Source organism: Octodon degus, unplaced genomic scaffold, assembly GCF_000260255.1.
Source record: "Octodon degus isolate 3935 unplaced genomic scaffold, OctDeg1.0 scaffold00188, whole genome shotgun sequence".
Classification (NCBI taxonomy): domain Eukaryota; kingdom Metazoa; phylum Chordata; class Mammalia; order Rodentia; family Octodontidae; genus Octodon; species Octodon degus.
This window is the reverse complement of record NW_004524764.1, coordinates 138445-159222: the sequence shown is the minus strand read 5'-3', so window position 1 is coordinate 159222 and position 20778 is coordinate 138445. Positions and strand designations below refer to the sequence as shown.

Below are 20778 nucleotides of genomic sequence, written 5' to 3'. Positions count from 1 at the left end.
CGAATAGACTAATTTTGCATGCTATTAGACTTAAAATATAAGCTATATTAACTGCTCTTTAAAATAGTTCCTTTATATTAATTTTCACCAATATTGAAATCAGTAAATTTAAAATGATGAACCTTTAAAACAAATTTTCTAATACTCAAAATGGCTATATCTACTTAGTCAATTTTTTGTAGATAATAGATTACGATTATTCTATTAAATCAGAAGTATTAAAATGATTTTATTACTATAAAATGAAACATAGATATATAATCCCAAATATGCTAAACTCTATGGTACCAATTATATACATTACAGGTATATCACAGGGTAATTATCTTATCATATATTAAAGTAAATATTGCCTCTTAAATAAATGTCTGTTTAATAGAAGTAGTTAGTGTTAAATGAGCTTAAATTTTTTAGTTACACATTTTCTATCATTTTTCCAAAAGTTATTGTTTCAATTCCAATTTAGTAGAATTCATGATGTAGAAATTCATAATAAGATGGTAAATTTTATCAGTCACCTGCAATGCAGAAATTACTGTGAGAAATTCTGAGATGGGGTGGAGCACAGGAATAAAGTTCTTCTGTCTGAAAGATCTTAAGAGTCTAGTGGGGAAGGCCCAATTTAAGGCAGCACACACTGCCTGTGTTCAGTCTCATTAGAAAACTATTCCTCGGTCAACTAAGGAATATTCAGCCCTGTACCTCCTTCTTCTTGCTAGCTTCTCCTACTTTCTCACTTACTACACATATCAGATCAATCACCCACGCATTTTTTATTGCATCAGTGAGATTCACCACTTTCTCTTTCCCTCCACTCTATTGACTTGTTCCTACCCTGCCACCTACGCTATCCTGGAAGTTGCTGCACTAGATTGCCAGATGGGCTTCATAATGGGTTTTCCTAACTCCATGTGGATAGCTCTAAATTGTTCATCTTAACTGCTATTAAGATAGTGAAAACTTTCTTAATAACTAGTTAAATCTAAAGAGATGGCTCTTTTATCCTGACTTATCGTAAGCTTTGTCTTTGGGATGACATCCAAATTCCTTGAAATAATTTATAACGCTATCTTTTCTTGATGAATTCTTCACCCATATCTTCTCTATGTGTCTATCTTTACACTACCAACCAACGTGAAAATGCTTCAGATATAATTGTATTTCACAATCCAATTGTGTTTCTTTCTCCGTTCAGGATCTTTGCTTATGCATTCTCTTCTACCTAAATTAGCATCTCTACTTGGTCCTGCCTAAACTTGGCTTTCCTTGCTTGAATCTTCAGACTACGGGACTCCATCCACAAAGCTTTTGAAGCACATTCAAGGTTGGTTGGTGGTATTTTATGTTCCCACCACTTCCCTTACTGTAAGCACATTTACATTGCCAATTTCCACATATATTTGGCTTGTTTACCTGCCTCCCTCCCTCCCTATAGTTGGAGTAATTTCAGCATAAAAAGAATTTGGTTTTCCTTTATGAAAATCAAAGACTTAGCAATGTACTTGATAGAAAGTTGCTTAATAAGAAATTGTTGAATGATTGAGAAATAGTGATTAAATAAGTAGCAAATTAAAGTATAGAATGTAGTCAGATTAAGACACTTTTTGCATAAAAGAATAAGCCTTAATGAGTTTGCATCTGATCTACATCTCAAGAAAAAAAAAAATATAATATATATATCAACTGTCCCTCAGACTCAAAATGAACCCCCTGTTTTCAGCCCCCAGTGCTAAAAGGCACATGCCCCGCCACCATGCCTTGACTCGGTGGCCCACTCAGCACGCATGGCGGTGGGGCTGGAGCAGCATTTGGTGCAGGGGCTAGAACCCTGAAGCCTGAACTGAGCTATCTCGTTGGGCCCCTCTAGATGACTTTTAAAAAGTAAGCAAACTGAGTAAATTAACTCCGCTTGTTGCAGTTATCATGTGGCAACATTATTATACACTGTCACTGTTTCAAAATGTATGAATAGGGCCGGGGAATTGGGTCAGGAGAATCAGCGCTTCCCTGGCAAGCACAAGGGTCTGAGTTCAATCCCTGGTTCCACAAAAGAAAAAAAAAATATGAATAGACTAATTTTGCATGCTATTAGACTTAAAATATAAGCTATATTTAGCTTCAAATTAACACAGTTTTATTATTTTTTTAATAAATATTTTAATGCCTAGGAGAACTCACTAAAGGTACCCTGGGATATAGTTAGCCTCTATAAAGATAGCATTGTCTAGATACATTCATTTTAAGGGAAAACTCATAGTCATTTGGAAATGTAAGAAGTGGTTTCTGGTCCCTGCACTTGCCTAAGTGGGCACGTAGTCCACTGAGCTATCTCTATTCCCTATAGCCTTGATAACTGAGAAATTGAGAAAAAGAACTTTTGAGAGGTCTATGGCCATATTGTAAGTACAAATTAATATATTAAAATAGCATCAAATCAAAATAATCTTCATAATAATTTGGCATTAATAAAAGTCTAAAAATATGTTCTTCAGAAATAAATTCATCAGCATTAATTTGGGGTAAATAACATTAAGAGAATACATATAATAAGAGCAATAAGAACTTTAAAATTGTTTTATAGTTTTTAAAGTTAAAAAGCATGTATGAAAATCAAACAGACTTGACATAATACAAATCTCACTATTGAGCAAAGTGTATATTATATGTGTGGTCACTTTCAAATTTAAATAATAATAATAATACAGCAGCTGAACAAGTTCTCTCTCCTTTCTTGGAAGGTCAGAACAGAGACAATGTTGATTCAAGTCACCTCCCTCCATATGGGAAGAAAAGTCAAAGACAAAATGACAACTATTCATTGTCTCCAAACCACATTTACCATGTGTCAAGCCTAGTTGCTATGCCAGAAACTGTACTATTTTCCTTTTTCATAAACAATCTGTTATATGTTATTTTCAATATAATAAATATGACTATGTTTTTCATTTAGATAAAATGGCATTTAAGGAATATAAATATGTAACAGAGTAAGGATAGTGGTAAAGTTCTTGAATTCAAATGAACAAAGTAATCTGTAATTATACCACACTACTAGTTAAATATATCTGACTGTAGATTGAAAAATTATTATTATTATTTTTTTTTTTTTGTGGAACCAGGGATTGAACTCAGGGCCTTGTGCTTGCCTGGGAAGCACTTATTCCACTGAGCCATCTCCCCAGCCAATTATTTTATTTTTAAAAAATAATATAAAAATTAAATATTAAATGCAAGAAAGAGAAATGAAAACTAAAATAGAAGGAAACAATCTCAGGTTATTGTAAACAATTGACCTGAGAAATTACATATGGACTTTCAAGAGATATCTGCTTTCTTTAATTTAATATTTTCCATGGAGTTAAAAGTTTAAATAAACTAAATATAATTAAATTTATTTTAAAACATCTATCATAAACAAAAATCTGAGAACAGTAAATTTTTTCAGTATCTTTTTTCTGAGTTTAAAATTAAAATTACAGTATACCTCTTTCAATATGTCCTTGACAGATATTGAACAATAGGCTTTGACTATTCAATTTTTATATAAAATGCTTCAAACTACTATCAAAATATTAGGAAAAAGCCCTGTGTACCATATATATGTATTATATATAGGTATATAATATATATGGTACACAGGTTTTCTTTTAATATTTTATCATATATATGTATATATGATAGATTTGATTCTCATTTAGAGCCATATAATAAAAGTTTTCTTAAAATGAGATGATTTGTAATATTTTGCTGAAATGCGATTATAAAATTTTATGTAAGGTTAGTTTTCCTATGATCTCATATATACCTATAAAGACATGAATATGGAGATCATTTGTAACAGGTATTAATTTAAGGAGCAATAATGTGAAAAGTCAGAACTCTAGCTAAAATGTAAAGAGCCTTTAATGTAATTTGCTGGGAAAGATCCTTCAGTGGGGAGAGAACAGTTTTAAAAGAATGGCTTTTCTAAATCAGCAATTAATACTCCAAACATTAAATTAGAAGATCATATTCATTCCTGCATGGACACTGTAATGTATTATTTTCCAACATGCAGAGATACATTGATTTTTAGTTTTGAGTTTTCCTGACTTGCAGAGAAGGACTTGCATAGAGCAGGATAAAGAAATGTTATCAGATGATTTACTTATTATGTACATACATATAACTTAATACTTTAGTGAAATACTCATTATGATCTATAAATTTAGGCTTCAGATGACTTAAAGCTGTTCTCTTTTCGTCTAGACATGGCTTGTTTAAAGGTAATGAATTATAAAATTACTGATTTAAAAATAATAATTTATGATATAAAGCTACCAAACAATTCATCAATATATGAAGTATTGAATACTACACACATATGGGCAAGTTTCTATAGTTGTAGTTTGGATTTTTGGCGCTTTATTTTCCCTTCTTAACAGTTCTACAGAGTAATGGTTCCTGAACTTCACATTTCTGTTGAAATAAGTAGTATTATTTAGAAATAAGAAATTTATTCTCATTTTAGCTCTGGAAAATATCACTGCTTATATAGTTGAGAATTGTAAGCAAAATTGCTTTTCCTTTTGCACTGATAATTCCTTCAGAAGTTAAAACAAGCTTGTAAAATACTAGAAAGAAATCATTCAGTTCCAAGCATCACAGTAATCTGAATATATCTAAAAAAACATGAACTATGATTTTAAACAGTAAATGGAATGTACAATGATTTGAATTAATAAGTCTTCACTCTGGAGAGTATTAAAGTCATATTTCCTAATGGGTCAATAACTACTTTAAAATGCTTTGAAGGCAGTAAGTTGAAATTTTTTAAATAAAATGACTTTCATTTATGAATTCTAAAAGTTTATGATATACTCTTATTCTCTTTAAAACTTTTCATATGACTGAAGAGAGGGATTGTTGGCACTAATTATCCATTAGCAATGTTTTGTGATCCTTAACATTAGTATATTATTTTTGCATATTCTAAATTTTTAGATTATATTTTGAGATGAGCTTTATTTTTTATATTTTTAAAAAGAATACAAAAATATCAAAATACATTAGAGACAATACATAATTTTACTCAACAAAACAATAAGAATTAAACATTAGCTGTAATATTATATCTGGTTGCCTTCAACTTAGTTGTTCAGTTTACTAGATATCATGTAGCATTGATCAGAACAATTATAAAAAATTAGAAAGCAGAAAATATCTTAGCATTAACTACTCCTTTCAATAGACAAACAGAATTCAGCAGTACAGTTATCCAAGCTATCCTCATATGTACGTATACATTTCTTTTCCCCTTCTTTCTTTTCTCCTTTGCCTCATCCCAGTGTAGACTGTTTTATTAATGTGTTTATATGTAGTAAGTGACCATCACTGAATGCATCAGGTATCAGAACATTAATATTGTACTATTTCTGCCTTTCTCTTCTTCCTCAACTTCCTTGAAATACTGAGCCCTCTTGATTTAAATCACATTGTATAGGTAAAGTTCGGCCTTCAAAGGATAGTTTTCTAGTCATTTAACTCTGTTAAACCTGTATTCCTGAGGGTATTTTTCCTTATTTATTTTAACTGAGCAGGCAATACAGTGCTCTGAATTAGAGCTTTAAGTGTTTTCCATCTTAATGAGGGTGAGTATTCCTCTGAGGAGTTTATACTGCGAAGAAACTAATCTCCTGCTTCATCCTGTCAATACCACCTTGTCCTACCAATAAAGAGGAAGTTAAATGCTACTGCCTAATGGTAGAATTGATTAGAGAAAAATGAAGAGAAAGTGAGTTCCATTCCTTAATTCTTTCCAGCCCAGAGAGGACATTATTCTTAAAGTCAAATGTCTAAGAGTCATTCCGGTTAACTGATAAATAAAAATAGCACAGCATTTCCACGTAAATTATCATATAACAAAATGTCTTTGTAAGATTTAGATTGCATGCCAATGGTAAAGAACAAAGAATCAATGGTCTGATTTGGGGCATAACTCAGTGGCCATGTGGTGACCCTGACTGAATATGTGCAAAGCTCTGGATTTGATCCCCAGCACTGAGAAGTAAAGACGAATGAACGAACGAACGAACGAACGAACGAACGAACGAACGAACGAATGAATGAATGAAAAAAAGAAAAAAGAGAGAAAGAAAGAAGGAAGGAAGGAAGGAAGGAAGGAAGGAAGGAAGGAAGGAAGGAAGGAAGGAAGGAGAATGTTTGAAAATACATTTAGATTGAAAGTATAAAAAAAAATGACGATGGCTTCTGCAAACTTCTTTCCTTCAACTGACATAAGTCAGTCTCCTCTTAATATTCATCTGTTAAAGGCCCTGAGCTATTAGCTACAATAGTCATTTCTGCTGAAACCCTCATCCTCTTTGTCTGATAACTCTAGCTACTAACTGAGCTCCTCGTCCTCCATCACCCTCTGGGTAATATCACCTTGGTCTCTCTGCAGCAAGAACTTTTTTTTAAAGAGAAGAAAAAAAATTAGAAAAAAAATCATATTCTGAATCAGGCTAATAGGAAAGGAACAATAATTAATACAATATTAGCATGAATTTTTCTTTTCAGTGAAACTTGCTGTGGAGCCGGGTAGACATTTTAGTGGCAGAAGCACCTGAACGGCATGTGCAAGGTCCTGAGTTTGATCCCTAGGACCCCAAAAGCAAACAAACAAGGAACTTACTGTGTCACTATATTAACTATCTTCTATAGTTAATAATAATAATACACATAATAAAAGGGATATATATATATATGTATGTATGTATGTATTCCTCTTCTTCTTTCTTTTTCACCTTCACCCACTAGTTTTTCTTTTCTTTTAAACAGTTGCTGCCTAGTTTACAATATCTATTGTACCTTTTGGATCTTATTTACTCACTTATCTTCTCACACTTGTGAGACAATGCGATGTTCACCCTGGCTACTTCTGTTTACCTAAGAAAGGCTCTGAATGGATCAGGTGTGCCAAATCCTCCTTAGCCATAACAGTTGCTCTTAGTAATTTTCTATGCGCTCACTCACATCTTTGTACTTCAGTATAAATTCTGGGTTTTAATGTTCTACTCACAGTTGAGTCAAATATCACTTTTCTACTCGAAAACCATAATTTAAGATACATCTTGAATAGTATGTTTTATTATTTTAATAGGTATTATGAGCACATATGTCCTTTAAGAACATTAATATACTTTTCTATCAAGACAGTGACATGGAAGGCAGTTTTTAAAATGTACATAAAGAAGTGTACTGCAAATAATGATTTCAGATATGAAAATTCAAAGATTTGAATCATGTTACTTTTTCTGGGTTAGACTGGTAATAGAAAAACATTCATATTTCTTAAAATACAGCATTTTTATCATTAAAAGAATTTTGTGACATAAATGTCAATTTGAAAGAAACTAGAAGAATATTGCTTATTTTAAAAATAAAGTTTATCTGGCACTATGACATGTGCAAATCTATGCAAGCACAAGGATGATGGATTTTTTTCCCTGACTTCAAGGATATGGTTCTCCGTTCGCATTTTGCAAAGCCTTACAAAGTTTATGTTGTTATTTCACAATGATACTGGGTATAATCTTGAGCAGCAAAAGCTTTCACAATGCTCTAATGAAAAATTTTCCCAGATCTGGTAGTTAATCAAGCTTATAAATGTAGTCACTAAGGGTTGGGAGGACAGCTCAGCAGCACAAGCACTTGCCTCATAAATGCAAGTTCTGAGTTCAATCCCTGGTACTGCAATGAATGAATGAATGAATGAATGAATGAATGAATGAATCAATCAATCAATCAATCAATCAATATAGTTAAGAAATGGAGTCTTCCTTATAAATGTAATGGGACCAAAATTTACCCAGGAACTAATGAAATCTACAAGTTGAAGTGAACTACAAATCAGAAGTTATTAAGGAAGGATATGCCTTCCCAAATCAGCTGCAATAGAAAATAGTACATTTAAGGAATTTTCAAATAATGTATATTTAGAACTTAAAAAAGTAAAAGGTCAGGTTATTATGAGTAATGTTTGTTTTCATTGTTAGGTTTACAATATTTTCCCAAGTTCATGCAGCTCATCAAAAACAATACATATTTTAAAAATAACCAAAATAAAAATAGAGTAGGTGTGATCTCGAGAAACAAATAAATTTAATCTCACATATTTAAAAGTACCTGCTGTTCTCCAGCACCTTCTCATCCCCCATATAATAAAGCATGTACCAACTGTGTGTATTACTAGTTAAGAAAGTGTTCTTTTAGCAATGGACCTTGGGATGTTTTACTTAGTTGTTGGAAGTACCAGTACACCCTATATGTTTTTCCAATAAATGAGTCTCATAATGCTTGGTATTGATAATATATTCTGGCTTCTGTAAGTTTTGATTAATGACAGTGAACATCTGTTTGCAGAATTGTTCCTGACAATTCAATTTTGAGATCACATCATTACTAAGAACTACTTTTATCAATATATTAATTTAACCTCTAAGTTAGACCCAATAGTTTTCAAACTCAAAGATTATAAGGTACTAAACCCCAGAGAAAAAAAGATATTAGAGGATCTATACTTTTGAAGAATAGCTTTTATGTATAAACTAACAGCAATATTTGAAGTGAGGAAGGAAAAAATAAATGGAACTTTACTATATCTGATAGACAATTCATATGAACACTATCCAGCACAGTAGGACATGCTAACCGGTAGAATTTGAAGTCAACTTGTCTGAATTTGTCTAGAATTACCTTTTAAGGGAAAGAAACTGCACAAACTGAATAAACAATTGGCGTGAGGTAAAGGAGAAAAAATGGAAAACAAAACAGGAAAAATCATGTAAGTATATACAGGATAGCTAAGATGATTATACTACTAATTTCTATCTGTTTTTTTAAAGTACTAGTTAATGCTTAAAATTTTTACGCTGCCCAATTTACATGTTTATATTGGGTAACCCGAGCAAGTACATTGAAGGCAGCAATATGTGATACAACAACCACAGTCAAACATCTGTCATCTTGTTTTTTAGTTTTGAAATTGTGTATCATTTCTAATGTGTTACCTGTCATATTCTATTTTTTAATAAAATAAATTACTTTATAAACAATAGCCACAAAATTACTATTCTAAAATGTAATTCTAAAATTTGATAATACATGCAGTTTACTGACCAACTAATAATTACTTGATTTCAAATACTGAGTGATAATCCTTTTAGGTTAGACTTGTGAAAATTTGTAACTAAAAGATAATGATGCAGGTCAAATTTTTGTCAGTTTTGTGAAGAAAGGATCAGGTAGTAACTGATTCAATTTGTGTTTACCTTATGTATTCGAAATTACTGAAGAGAAAGAAATATATTTAATACTTAATCGCAGCCATTTGTATTGCAGCTACTAACTCTGCCTCTAAATTAGAAGTGATTTTCTTATATAGCCACCATCAAAAATAGATATGAAATGAAATAAGGACAGAAGTGATATTTTGCATTCATTGTGCCTTATCTTTAACAGTTTGCGTTTTCTTTTTCTTTTTCCTTCAAATTAACTGAAGAGGAGATAGATTACAGTTTCCACATTTCTTGGAAGAAACCTACCAGAGTTTACTACCAGATGAAACATGGATGTTAATCATGATTGCTGCTATTTAAACATCGTTAGTGTTATATACTATTTTTAGCCAATAGATTGATATATGTTTAAAATTTTAAAAACCTGTCTTTCACAGAGAAGTTTTGAAAAAAAAAAAAAAAAAAGAAAGATGTAGTGCAGAATTGTGTGTGCATGTGTGTGTGTGTGACCCGAGCACATGGGGGAAGTTAGTAAATCTATAAAGGTCTTTGCCACTCAAAGTTGGAAAAGATGCTTGAAACAATCACTTTAATCAAAAGTTAAAGTTTAAGTTTAAATTGAACTATGTGGACTACCCTGTAAGTAATTCCTCAGGTATCACATCTGTTCACCTTCAAATTCCTAAAGATTGAATTAAGTTTTCTAATTCATGCTAAAACAAACATAATATTACCTCTTATTGACTGTGAATGACAGAAGGAAGCCTTCAATAAGTACAGATGAATATGTCTCCTATTTTGCAGGAAATGTAATAATTTATTTTTAAATTATATATTTAATTATTGAATTATATATTTAATTATTCAAACATAATTTTTAGTAAAACTTAAGAAGTTATTTTAAAAATTGAGCTTGTGTTACTAGAAATTAGTACTAAAGAAGAAAAATATGCATTGTAGATTTGTTTCTTTTGTTTAATGTCAATTGCTTTCATTTTAGATTGTTCAATTTAGAAATCTTGGTGTTGTCTGTCATTTTCCACAGTATTATCTAAACATTTTACTTATTGTCTTTGTGTCATGTATTATGACTGTGGCTTTTTATAAGTGGTTGGATTAGATAAATAATAAGAAATCCTATTTGTATAAGTGGACATGATGAATTTAAAACTTTTAGGTAAACTATATACAATATTTATACTATTGTGTTTGGCATCATCGATAAAAATGTTAAAGGAACTGTGGAGACTGGGCATAGTGGCGTGCGCCTGTAATCCCAGCTCTTGGGAGGCAGAAGGCAGGCAGATCACTGCGAGTCTGATCTACAGAGTGAGGTCCTGTATACCCCGTACACTTTGTGGACCCTGTACTAAATACAGAAAATAATAGTTTGAATTTCCTTAAGAAAAGATTTTGTGGATCTTGGCATGATTTGATCAACCTTTCATAACTTTTTCTCTTCAGCTTTGGATTTTGTTTAATACTACCTAAGCACTATTCACTTCTATTTAGAATACCTCAACTTTAAACATTTACAGAGATGAGCTTGTATATCAAGAGGACTACACTAAAGTTAAGAAATCCACTTGTATGTAGCTTCTACACCAAGAACTTGCTGATTACCTTTGTTCTCAGAATGCTTTAGCTATTCCAGAGGATTTTTGCACAGAGTGCTAATCTTATGCATAAAATTAGTTGCAGAACTTGTATCTCAAAAATATGTATAACAAAATATTGCACAGAATACAATAACATTCTTCTTGCATGGCGATGATTTTTAAATATGACAGTAGAATAATTCCATAAAATCTACTTTAAATCTTTTATTGAATTTGCTTTTTCAAACTGCTAATATTTATAGATATCATTTGAAATATTTCATAGAGCATTTTGTTGTGTGTGTATGAGTGACTAATGAATGTAAAAAGCAATGATTTGCTTGCATACCAGCCATTATTTGAGACTGAGAAATCTAAAATGAATGCTTATTCAATTCTGCTGTTTCCAATTTTAGACTGTTTTTTAATAGTGCAATATTCTAGAGACATCTTTTTTAAATTAACAAAATGCAAGAGTCCAGAAAAGTTCATAAAAAAAAGCTCAATCCTGGTGAGTTTGGCTGATATTCACAGAATTCAGGAAGAATAAGTCCATTTATAAATACTCTTTCACAATAAATCTATAATGGAATTTAAATGAAACACACCATTATGAGAGAATAATTCTTGCATAGCGGAGAGCTACAATACATTTGAGTGTAATGTTCATATATTTATTAATTTAATCAATAAATGTGTATTTTATAGATTTAATTTGCTGGAACTATAATATGGTAGCTACTTTATTAGCTATTAAATGGAATAAGTTATGCTTTGGATGTTCTTAAAGCATTCACATATCAGTAAATTAGAGTTTAGACATTAAAAGAGATACTTAAAAATAATTACAAGTAAAAACAGGTTACACTGAGGATAAATAGCCTTTGTAGCCCTGAATACAATAAAGTATAACATTTTGAGAAGTAAAATATTGTTATTAAAATATAAAGTCAAATAGAGAATGAGAATCTCTAAGGTTTCTAAATTTAATATGCTATACATCAACTTTTCATATCCAAAATTATGCATCCTTGGTTGAAAAATAAACACTCAAAAATCAGCACAACTACTTATTTCATGGTAAAATAACTAATAGTCCAACCAACTCATTAAATATATATTAGTTATATATTTTGTTTGGAGTAAATTTTGCTAGTAAATAATAATTAGGTTTCTTTCTCCTCTGAGAAAATCAATAGATAATCTAAACTAGTCACTTTGAACATTAATTGTAAAACACTCTACTACTTTGTTTCAAATTACAGATGAAGTAACAGATTCTTAGGAAACAAGTATCTACTGGACCTTTTAATTGAACGGGCCTGGAGGTGAGTAACAGGAGAGAAGTATCCTTGACAGCTCATCAACTATCCTTGAAAACAATAGTTTCCATAACAATTAGTAGCTAAGGTGCTACTATTGGGATATTTAATGACTAGCATAAAATAGTTGCAGTGGTTATTTGATACCTGCAGAAGAAAAGAACTGAGCCAAACCAGAATTTCCAGGTATATCTTCAGTAAATTGCCCATTAGTGTTCATAATTAAATTTCATCTGCAGAGATATAGTTTTCATTTTAGAGAACAACATCAACATTGCACTATCCCATTCTCTTAAGAATTAAAATCATCTATTAGCAATCAATAATATTCAAACACAAAAAACTTTCCTTTTTCCTTTTTTAATGATGTACATAGACACTAAACTAAAGAATGGCATAGTACATATTGTATGCCACTCAGAAATTGGTCAGAGTTACTCTCCTAAATATGTAAATAAATTTATCTAATTGATTACTAAATTAAAACAACAATGTCAGATGTTACTCTAATTAATTTTGATCAACTGAGTACCAACTTACAAATTTTGTTGCACGTTAAAAGTCTAACTTTTTAAAAGTTCCTCTATTTTGTTACTACATGAGAATATTTTAAAGTTACTTTCAGTTATGAATGGAGATCATCAACTTGAGGAATCTTCTGTAACATCAACTTTTCCTGTTTAAATGATAGTAAAGAATCAACCAAGAGCCACTATTTTGTGAAAGTGACCACTATTCCAAAGGGTACTAAAACCAAGGTAAATATGCTATCAGTAAGAGCTAGTGTGACTCATAAAAGCATTATGTGACTTTTTCTTTTACAAAATTACATAATTTCAAAACAAAAGAAATACTGATTAAAGTTACTTGGTGCAATAATAACAAAGACTAAGAATATTCGATACTAACAGTGAAAAGAACAAGTTGAATCAATGTTAAACCTTGTGTAAAGGTAAACTTTATTCTAAAAGACTAACATAAAAACAAACTTAGGCTAGGGATGTGGCTCAGTGGTAGGGAGCCTAGTATGTCTGAGACCCTGGATTCATTTCTAGCTCCAGAAAAAAAAAGTCAAATTGTACTGTTGCAAAACATATTTTGTTTTCAATACATGTTTGTCCTTTTTGTTGATGATGGTGGTCTCTGAAACTATACCCACAATTCTATCTGATATGCATTTGCATTTCCATGAGAATGGTGTTAACAATCTTACTAGTATCATCTCAATTGGTTAGAACTAGAACTAAAATTCAGAAAAGAAATTCTAGTTCTGTTACTACTCTAGTTACTTTATTAACCCATGATTAGGAGGTAAAAGAGAAAAACTGAGATTTGTAGAAGAGTAAAAATTAATCATCAGACATAATTGTAAATGAACACTTTTGTAATTTAGATTCTAAGAAACAAAAATAAGTGTATGCTTAACCTATCACATACTAGCATGATTTATATGCCTGAGAACCTCTTAAATATTCCCATTTTTTAAATAATTAAAATTTTTAGATTGTTATTCTAATCAATCTTGTTTCACTTTAAAGTAATGAATATAAAAAAAGTAAGTATGCAAAAATGAAGCATAGATTGGTAAAGAAGTATTAAAGTTCAGATAGTCCACCAATATGTTCTCTACACGGTGGAAAGCAATATGCAAAGGCAATACTCTGAAAAAACCTACACAATTATTAAGGAGCACAGAAATCTAGGCATATAACTAGTGTAGAAATTATACATATACATAATATATGTTCAGAATATGTAATATATATCTGACAAAAATACACTCATAATCAATCCAATAGTTTCTATTTATGTCTGATTTACTTAACTATAGTACATTATCTTACTAAATTAAAATAATATGCACAGTACTTTATAAAAAAGTACAATCTTGTCATAATATTGGGTTTCTAAAAAGAAAATATCCCATGAAAATATGAAATCACATTATTATCAGATTAAAATATGAATGAAATTGAACTTGTTATCATGTTTATTTTATTTAGATGAGATTTCAAAACAACATGGATTTAAAATAATTATTTTCTACATCCAAGCAATAATGCACACATACAGAACCATCATGACTAATAAAATCAAAATTCTCAAGGCTAATGTACAGAAGAGTTGAGAATTTAGAATTTACTGATGAATTACTTTCTCAGGTGGACAAAAATCTAGCTTTTGTACCAAACTTAAAGGACCATATGAACTTTTCAATTTTACAACCCGAAGTTGGAAATATTATCTTTCTTATTTGTTGAAAGTCATATAAACCTTACAAGCAGAAAAAATATAGAAATTTGCATCAATAAATGTATCTCCAGGGAAAAAAAATTAAAATGTAATTTTTCTAATGATACAATGTTACTCATAAATTGATTTATTTTATGATCATTTTAGTCTCTCTCTATATATAAAATATATATATATATAATTTTTTTGCTTCACTTAGTGGAAACTCCAAAGTCCTTTACCATACAAATAAAATACAACAAAACAACATTAGTAATGATATCAAAAGTTATTAAAACAATAAAACATTTTTGCACTTTAACTGATTTAAATCTGATAGTGCAAGAAACCTGTGGAAAGCTCAATCTACATAGCTACAAAACTTTTAAATTTAAAGAGGTTTATTTTGGGGAGAGTTCTTACAGTTTTCTATATCTGATTTGGGTTTTTGTTATTGTTTCTCCAACTGTTCTTCTTCATCCAAAGCTTTCTGTGCTAGAGTCATCATGAACACTGTGGACAAACTCTTCTCAGCCTATTTAGTAACACAACCCACCCCCTCCTTATGTTTTATTTCAAAATTGAGAAATATCATAAAGATATTCATAACGCATTTCTTTCAAGTAGTCAAGATCACTTTTTGCTTCTCGAGATGCCTTTAATAATTTCTCATTCTCCCTTATCTATTAAGATCTGTGACCTGAGCAAGAATCAATGTTTTAAAGCGTTTCTGAAACTGCCATTTACCGTTTTTCAGCAGGGCTATCTGCACCCCTTCCCTTGTCTCTCTACTTTACCGTTTCTTCCAATTTAGAATTTCTGTAACACTGCCAAACATTTAAGTAAATTCACGTAGCACATTTAAATAAATACAGCTTAAGCATTTTGAAAGGATTTCAGTGGATTCATGAATGTGAATATTAAAAAGTTATGCATTACAGCAGGAATATCTGAAAATGCATATATTCCATCATATGAAAGAGGGGAGGGGGCATCATAGCATGGGTCAAACACAGGTTATCCGGCTGTCAATAAAATATAGACGTTCCGTCCTTACCTGCTAAACTGCGTGAAGGCAAACAAATCTACATAGCAGGGAAAAGGAAAAAATGTCCCCAGAATCTATTTGATCATCTGTCTTCCACGCTGCTGTGACAGTTTCATATCCCGGTTCCTTCCTCCTTGCGTACATACATGTGACTGGCTAGAATATTGGTACAGGTCACTAAGGTTAATTTGTAACCCTGAACATCATCCTCTCCTTTCAAACAGCCCTTTGGCATTGCCCAGCTGGAAATATGGTTGGTCTTCTGCACTAGTTGGTCCTACTTTCCCAGCCAGAGACTCCAAAGAGGTCTTTGCCCTAAAGGATTGATGACATTCTAGACCTGGATCAGAGTAGAAGGCTCTTTGGTTCAACTCCTGGGGACTAGGTGAACAGCCGCCAGAGACCAACTCCGCCAGGGTTTGACTAAGCACCCTGCAGTCACCCGTGGCCAAGAAGCGCCACCCCCTGAGGTGAGCGGGACCCTGTTCCTTCTGCCTCCCACCCTCACCCAGAAGAGGGGGAGGGGGCAGCCCAACTTTACAGCGCTCCTCACAGAAGCTAGGCAGCTCCCAAGCCTGCCTGCTTTGGACTCTAGCCCTATTATTCCAAGCTCTAGCCCCAAGTTGAAACCCAACTCAGCCTCACCCCACCGGCCTCTGATCCACTAGAGTTAGGAGAGCAAGGACAGGGCGCATGGTCAGCAACACTTTACAGTGATCCCCAGAAGTCATTCAGCAATGCTAAGCCCGGCTGAGCACTCGCAGGAAGACGGCCGCCCACCAGGCTTTACAAAGCAGGTTCGCTGAAGAGCCGTCACCTACTAAGACACAACTCATGACAAATAATAAACACGAACGCAGACAGGCACTGATGAGTAGAAGTCTCGCGTCTGTCCTCTCATGCGGAACAGCTTGGAACCCAAGGCAGAAGGCAAGGGTGCCTTCCGGAAGGACGCGAAGCCCCTCTCCGGAGCTGCAGACGCCCACCCAAGCCCGGGCTCGCCTCGGCGCCGAGTGCGAGCTGCGCCCGCGGGCACAGCTGGGGACCCCGCGCCGCGGTCCTCCGGCTAGCCCCGCACCTTCCCCGAGCCCGGGTGGCTTCGGTGCAGCCCGGAGGTGCGGAGAAACCCCCGGTCAGAGTCGCCTGTTGATAGCCCTCTGCTTAAAACGCTCTGGGCTGCGGAGCCTCTCGGCTGGCAGTTTCCCTTTGCCACGCGCAAGCGTTAGATTAGGAGATTGAAAAACACACTCACCCAGATTCCGGATGTCTGCGCCTTCCTGGAGTAGACTATGTTTCTGAAAAGACCTGACTGCACGGAAAGTTGCTTTCCCCCCTCCCTCCACCCCTGCTCCACAGCAGCAGTCCTCCCTAGAGGATATTGGAATTGGAGAATTACACTAAGCACTCCTTTCTTCCAGGGAAGTCGCAGCGCGACGGCCCTGGCTTGGCAGGCAGGGCGATCGCACCAGAAAGAGACCAGGTAGAAGCTAGTGACGGTGCGGGGCGCCAAGCGCTGCGGACGAGGGTCAGCGCGATCCTCCCTCGGGAGCCAGAGGGGGAAAGCCCTTGAATCCGGCACTGGAGGCGGGGGATGGGGTGTCGCTGCAGCTGGGGCACTTTTATGTCTGGAAGCTAACAGGGCTTTTGACTTTAAAAATACGATAATAACAATAAAATTTGCTGGGGTTGTCGGCGTCAGCTTTTAATGACGACAGAAATAGTTCTTTCCGAGAATTTTTTTTTTAAGGAAAAAAAAGGAGACAGAAGAAAAATAAAAGGAAGGAAAGAAAAGCTTAAACAATAGGTTCTCATCCCTATCCATCCCAATATAAGGAGAAATTTTACAGAAATCAGAATTTTGTACTGGGGGGGGGGACGGTTGCACAGAGAAAACCTTCACTACACATCAGACCTCACTGATGCATGTAGATTTGGCGTTTAATGAATATCAATCGCTTGCCAATATGGGAAGCAAAAGCAAATTTAAATGTTTCTCAACAACTGTACTTAGTGGAGAGGTGATAACCCTGCCAGTTATGTCCAGAGAACTGTTCAGGAGAGCATGAAGCAGCGATCATCTTGATATACTTATTAAAAATTAAGGGTGGGGATGGGAAAGTGTGAAAGTAAAGCAACTATATTTTTCATATAAAGTCTGCCCCTGAATTTCCATTTATTACACGCAAAATAATCAGGGGCTTCTTCTGATAGCTCTCTTTTTATGAAAGAAGTACTCCCTGTCCAATTAACTGTTCACCAGCTAATTCATAAAATAAGAAATGTACTTCCAAATACTGTGCCTGAATTCAGAGGCAGTGCCCAAAATAATGCGTTCATGAGTGATTTAAGGTGCCCTAAGGAAAAAATATAAACCCCTCTTCTCTTCTTACCACACAGTAACATGTTAGTGTTTTGACTCCAGCTAAATCCATTAAAAATGTATACTTTGCAGAGCCCCCCCACTGGTCATGCATTTGCTTACAATGAGATGAACACACATTGACCTGAACAACCTTCTGAAGATCAGCGAGAGTAGTGAACTTTCCCAAACCCTCAGATAATCTCATTGAAGCTTGTTTTTAGATAAACATGAAATATGACCTTTCAAATGGCACAAAAAGCTGTACCAAGAAGGGTTAATGAGGATTGGAGAGAGTTAATGTCCATTTAACCTACAAGGAAATGAGGAAAGAAAGTTTAAAAAAGAATATGCAATGTATTGTGTGATTCATTACATAGGCTACATCTTTTTAGTAACCATCATGCTAATTAATAAACATGGTCAAGACCTTGCAGTTCTGGAAGTAACAAAAATGAAAAATGAGACATAACAAGCAAGTCTTTAAAAATAACACTAGTTACAGATAATGGCTAAAGAGAATAACTTACCACAAGAAATTTCAGGAAGCAAGATGACTGTGAGGAAAATACATCCAAGATTCAACCAGATATCCCATGGTCTTCAAAATCAAGGTAAAATAGTGCTATGCAGGGTGGCAGGACTTTGAAATAATCAGCAGTTTCTGGTGGCATGTAACCAAGTGAAAACCAGTGGCACAGCCTGCTAGGAACCCCAAGGAAAAGAAACAAAATGAGAAAGAGGAGTTTTTATTTGAGAGTGGGAGTTGTGGTGGTGAGGGGGGTTATTTGTGGTGGTCCTTAGGCAAAGTGAAGATTTATAGAATGTGCACCCCCTCACAGTGAGGAACAGGACGTGGAATACAGAGAAATCTGCACAGAAAAGTAAAGGGATGTACTAAGAAACCGAGATGAAGAGAGAACTAGTAAGCAAGGCTGTAGTCATCCTGGTAGACACAGCGGCAAGGACAGAGGCTCCTGGGAAGGGTCCAATGAGATTTCAGGAAGGCACCACTTCGAAAATCCTGCTCTGATCTTCCCATTCTCAGTTCTTTAGCAGTTACCTGCTCTGGGAACATTATTATTGGAATTAATAGTATTTCCTCCGGACATCTCACTAGGATTTCCCTTGAACCCCTTCACTCGCCGCAACAGAGGAAGGCGTACTAAGGAAACCCAATACAAGCAGTACCTCAAACAAACCACCAGCGCTGGAATGACCACAGCCTCAGCGATTTGCTTTGACTGGGCGGGGGGTGGTCGAGACCCTGGGGGGGCGGTCAGGGGGAATCAAAGGTTGAGGCTGTGGTCGAGTCTCACGGTGCTTTCGGGGGGCGCTGTGCTTGGGTGGCTTAGCCTGGGGACCCGGACCCTTGGCGAGAGAAGGTGTCGCTGCAGCCTTCCCTGATCCCACTTCCCAGGCAGGCGAATCCTGCCGCCTGTGACTCCGGGCAGCTGGTTGCCTTGCGAAGCAGAAAGCCTCGCTGTAAGAGAGGTAACTACAGCCTCGGCGTTGGGAGCAGTCCCGGGGAGCCAGGGGCCGCAGGGAAGCCGCCACCTGATTTCTGCAGTTACAGGACAGTGTGCTACAAATGGCTTTGCTGCCGAACGCATTATCTTGCCATTTTCCCGTCCGGATACTGCATAAACGATCATCTGATCGATCGGGTAAGATTAGCTTTATTCCTCGTCCCTTATCCTCTCACTGGACACATTTTTTCTCCAAGCCTAAACCTCAAGCTCAAGTTCTCAGTCTCTCAGTCTCTCTGTCTCTCTGTCTCTCTGTCTGTTTCTGTCTGTCTGTCTGTCTGTCTGTCTGTCTGTCTGTCTGTCTGTCTGTCTCGGTCGGTCGGTCGGTCTCTCTCTCTCTCTCTCTCTCTCTCTCTCTCTCTCTCTCTCTCTCTCTCCTCTCTGCTCTCCTCGTTGAAACCTACTTTCCCTGGGGAACTATTTGACTGAGGGCTAGTAATTCTGTTTATAGATGATTTATTTTTTGGCCTTGGATGAATCCTCCTCCCCACCCAGAATATCCTGCTTAGAGAAGACTCTCTGCCCTCACCCCAGGGGATCACTCTCTGAGCCAGAATCTGTGTAAAAAGCATAGTGGGAGTTTTTTGACTCTCTCTCTCTCTCTCTCTCTCTCTCTCTCTCTCTCTCTCTCTCTGTCTTTCTGCGTGTGTGTGTGTGTCTGAAACAGGAGAGAAAGGTAGTGGATAAAGAGCAAATTGATTTCTTGCAGACTGAGTCAGCGAATGATAGAAGGAATAAACATTTGCTCTGGATAAAAGTGTTATAGGTAAGTAATCTTATTTTCCGTGGTTGAAAAGGAAGGAAACACAGTGTTACTCACGGCCCCATCCCCCATCCATTCATTTATTTGCTTTCTGTATGTAAATCACGACTTCTGTCAGTGGAAATGTTCTTATTCTCTTTCCAAAAAGAGTAGTAGCCTTGAAGAGTGAATTTAAGTAAAGGATTTTAAGGAGGCAATGTTAACGTTTTAAGGTCCTTCCTTAACCTACAATGAAAACCCCAAAACAGGTAAAGTCAATCCTTGTTTGCTGTTCAATGGATAATTAAGAATCTTCCTTATTTTTTACTATGTCTCTTTACTTCCTGAAAATAAAGTAGTTTTCGGTAGTGACCCAGTGTTTGCTATGGTTTTGGTATACTTTAGCTCTTAAATGCAATGTTTTTTTCTTAAATTATAGACACTGGTTATGATTAATTTTCACATAAATTAAAACTATGGAAAGCTTCTATTAAATTTGCATTCTGGTTCCAATTCTCCTATAAGACACAAATCGGCAGTCTCAAATGGCTCTTTGCACAGCTTGATGGTTTCCTACAGCCCTCTGCCTTTCCACGAGTCTACAGCACCCCCAATCTGTACCTGCTCAGATTGTGCAGACTGGGCAGGTGCAGGAATGGAAACCCAACAA

General features: G+C 35.0%; 1 protein-coding gene across 1 annotated transcript in view; it reads right to left on the bottom strand.

Annotated features, from left to right (window-relative positions):
- Window positions 1–18549, bottom strand: part of Brinp3 (BMP/retinoic acid inducible neural specific 3) — a 457113-nt gene extending 438564 nt beyond the window's left edge. The window contains exon 1 of the mRNA XM_004643978.2: window positions 18368–18549. The gene's annotated coding sequence lies outside the window, so the exon portion shown is untranslated. The remainder of the gene's footprint in view (window positions 1–18367) is intronic.
- Window positions 18550–20778: the final 2229 nt, after the last annotated feature.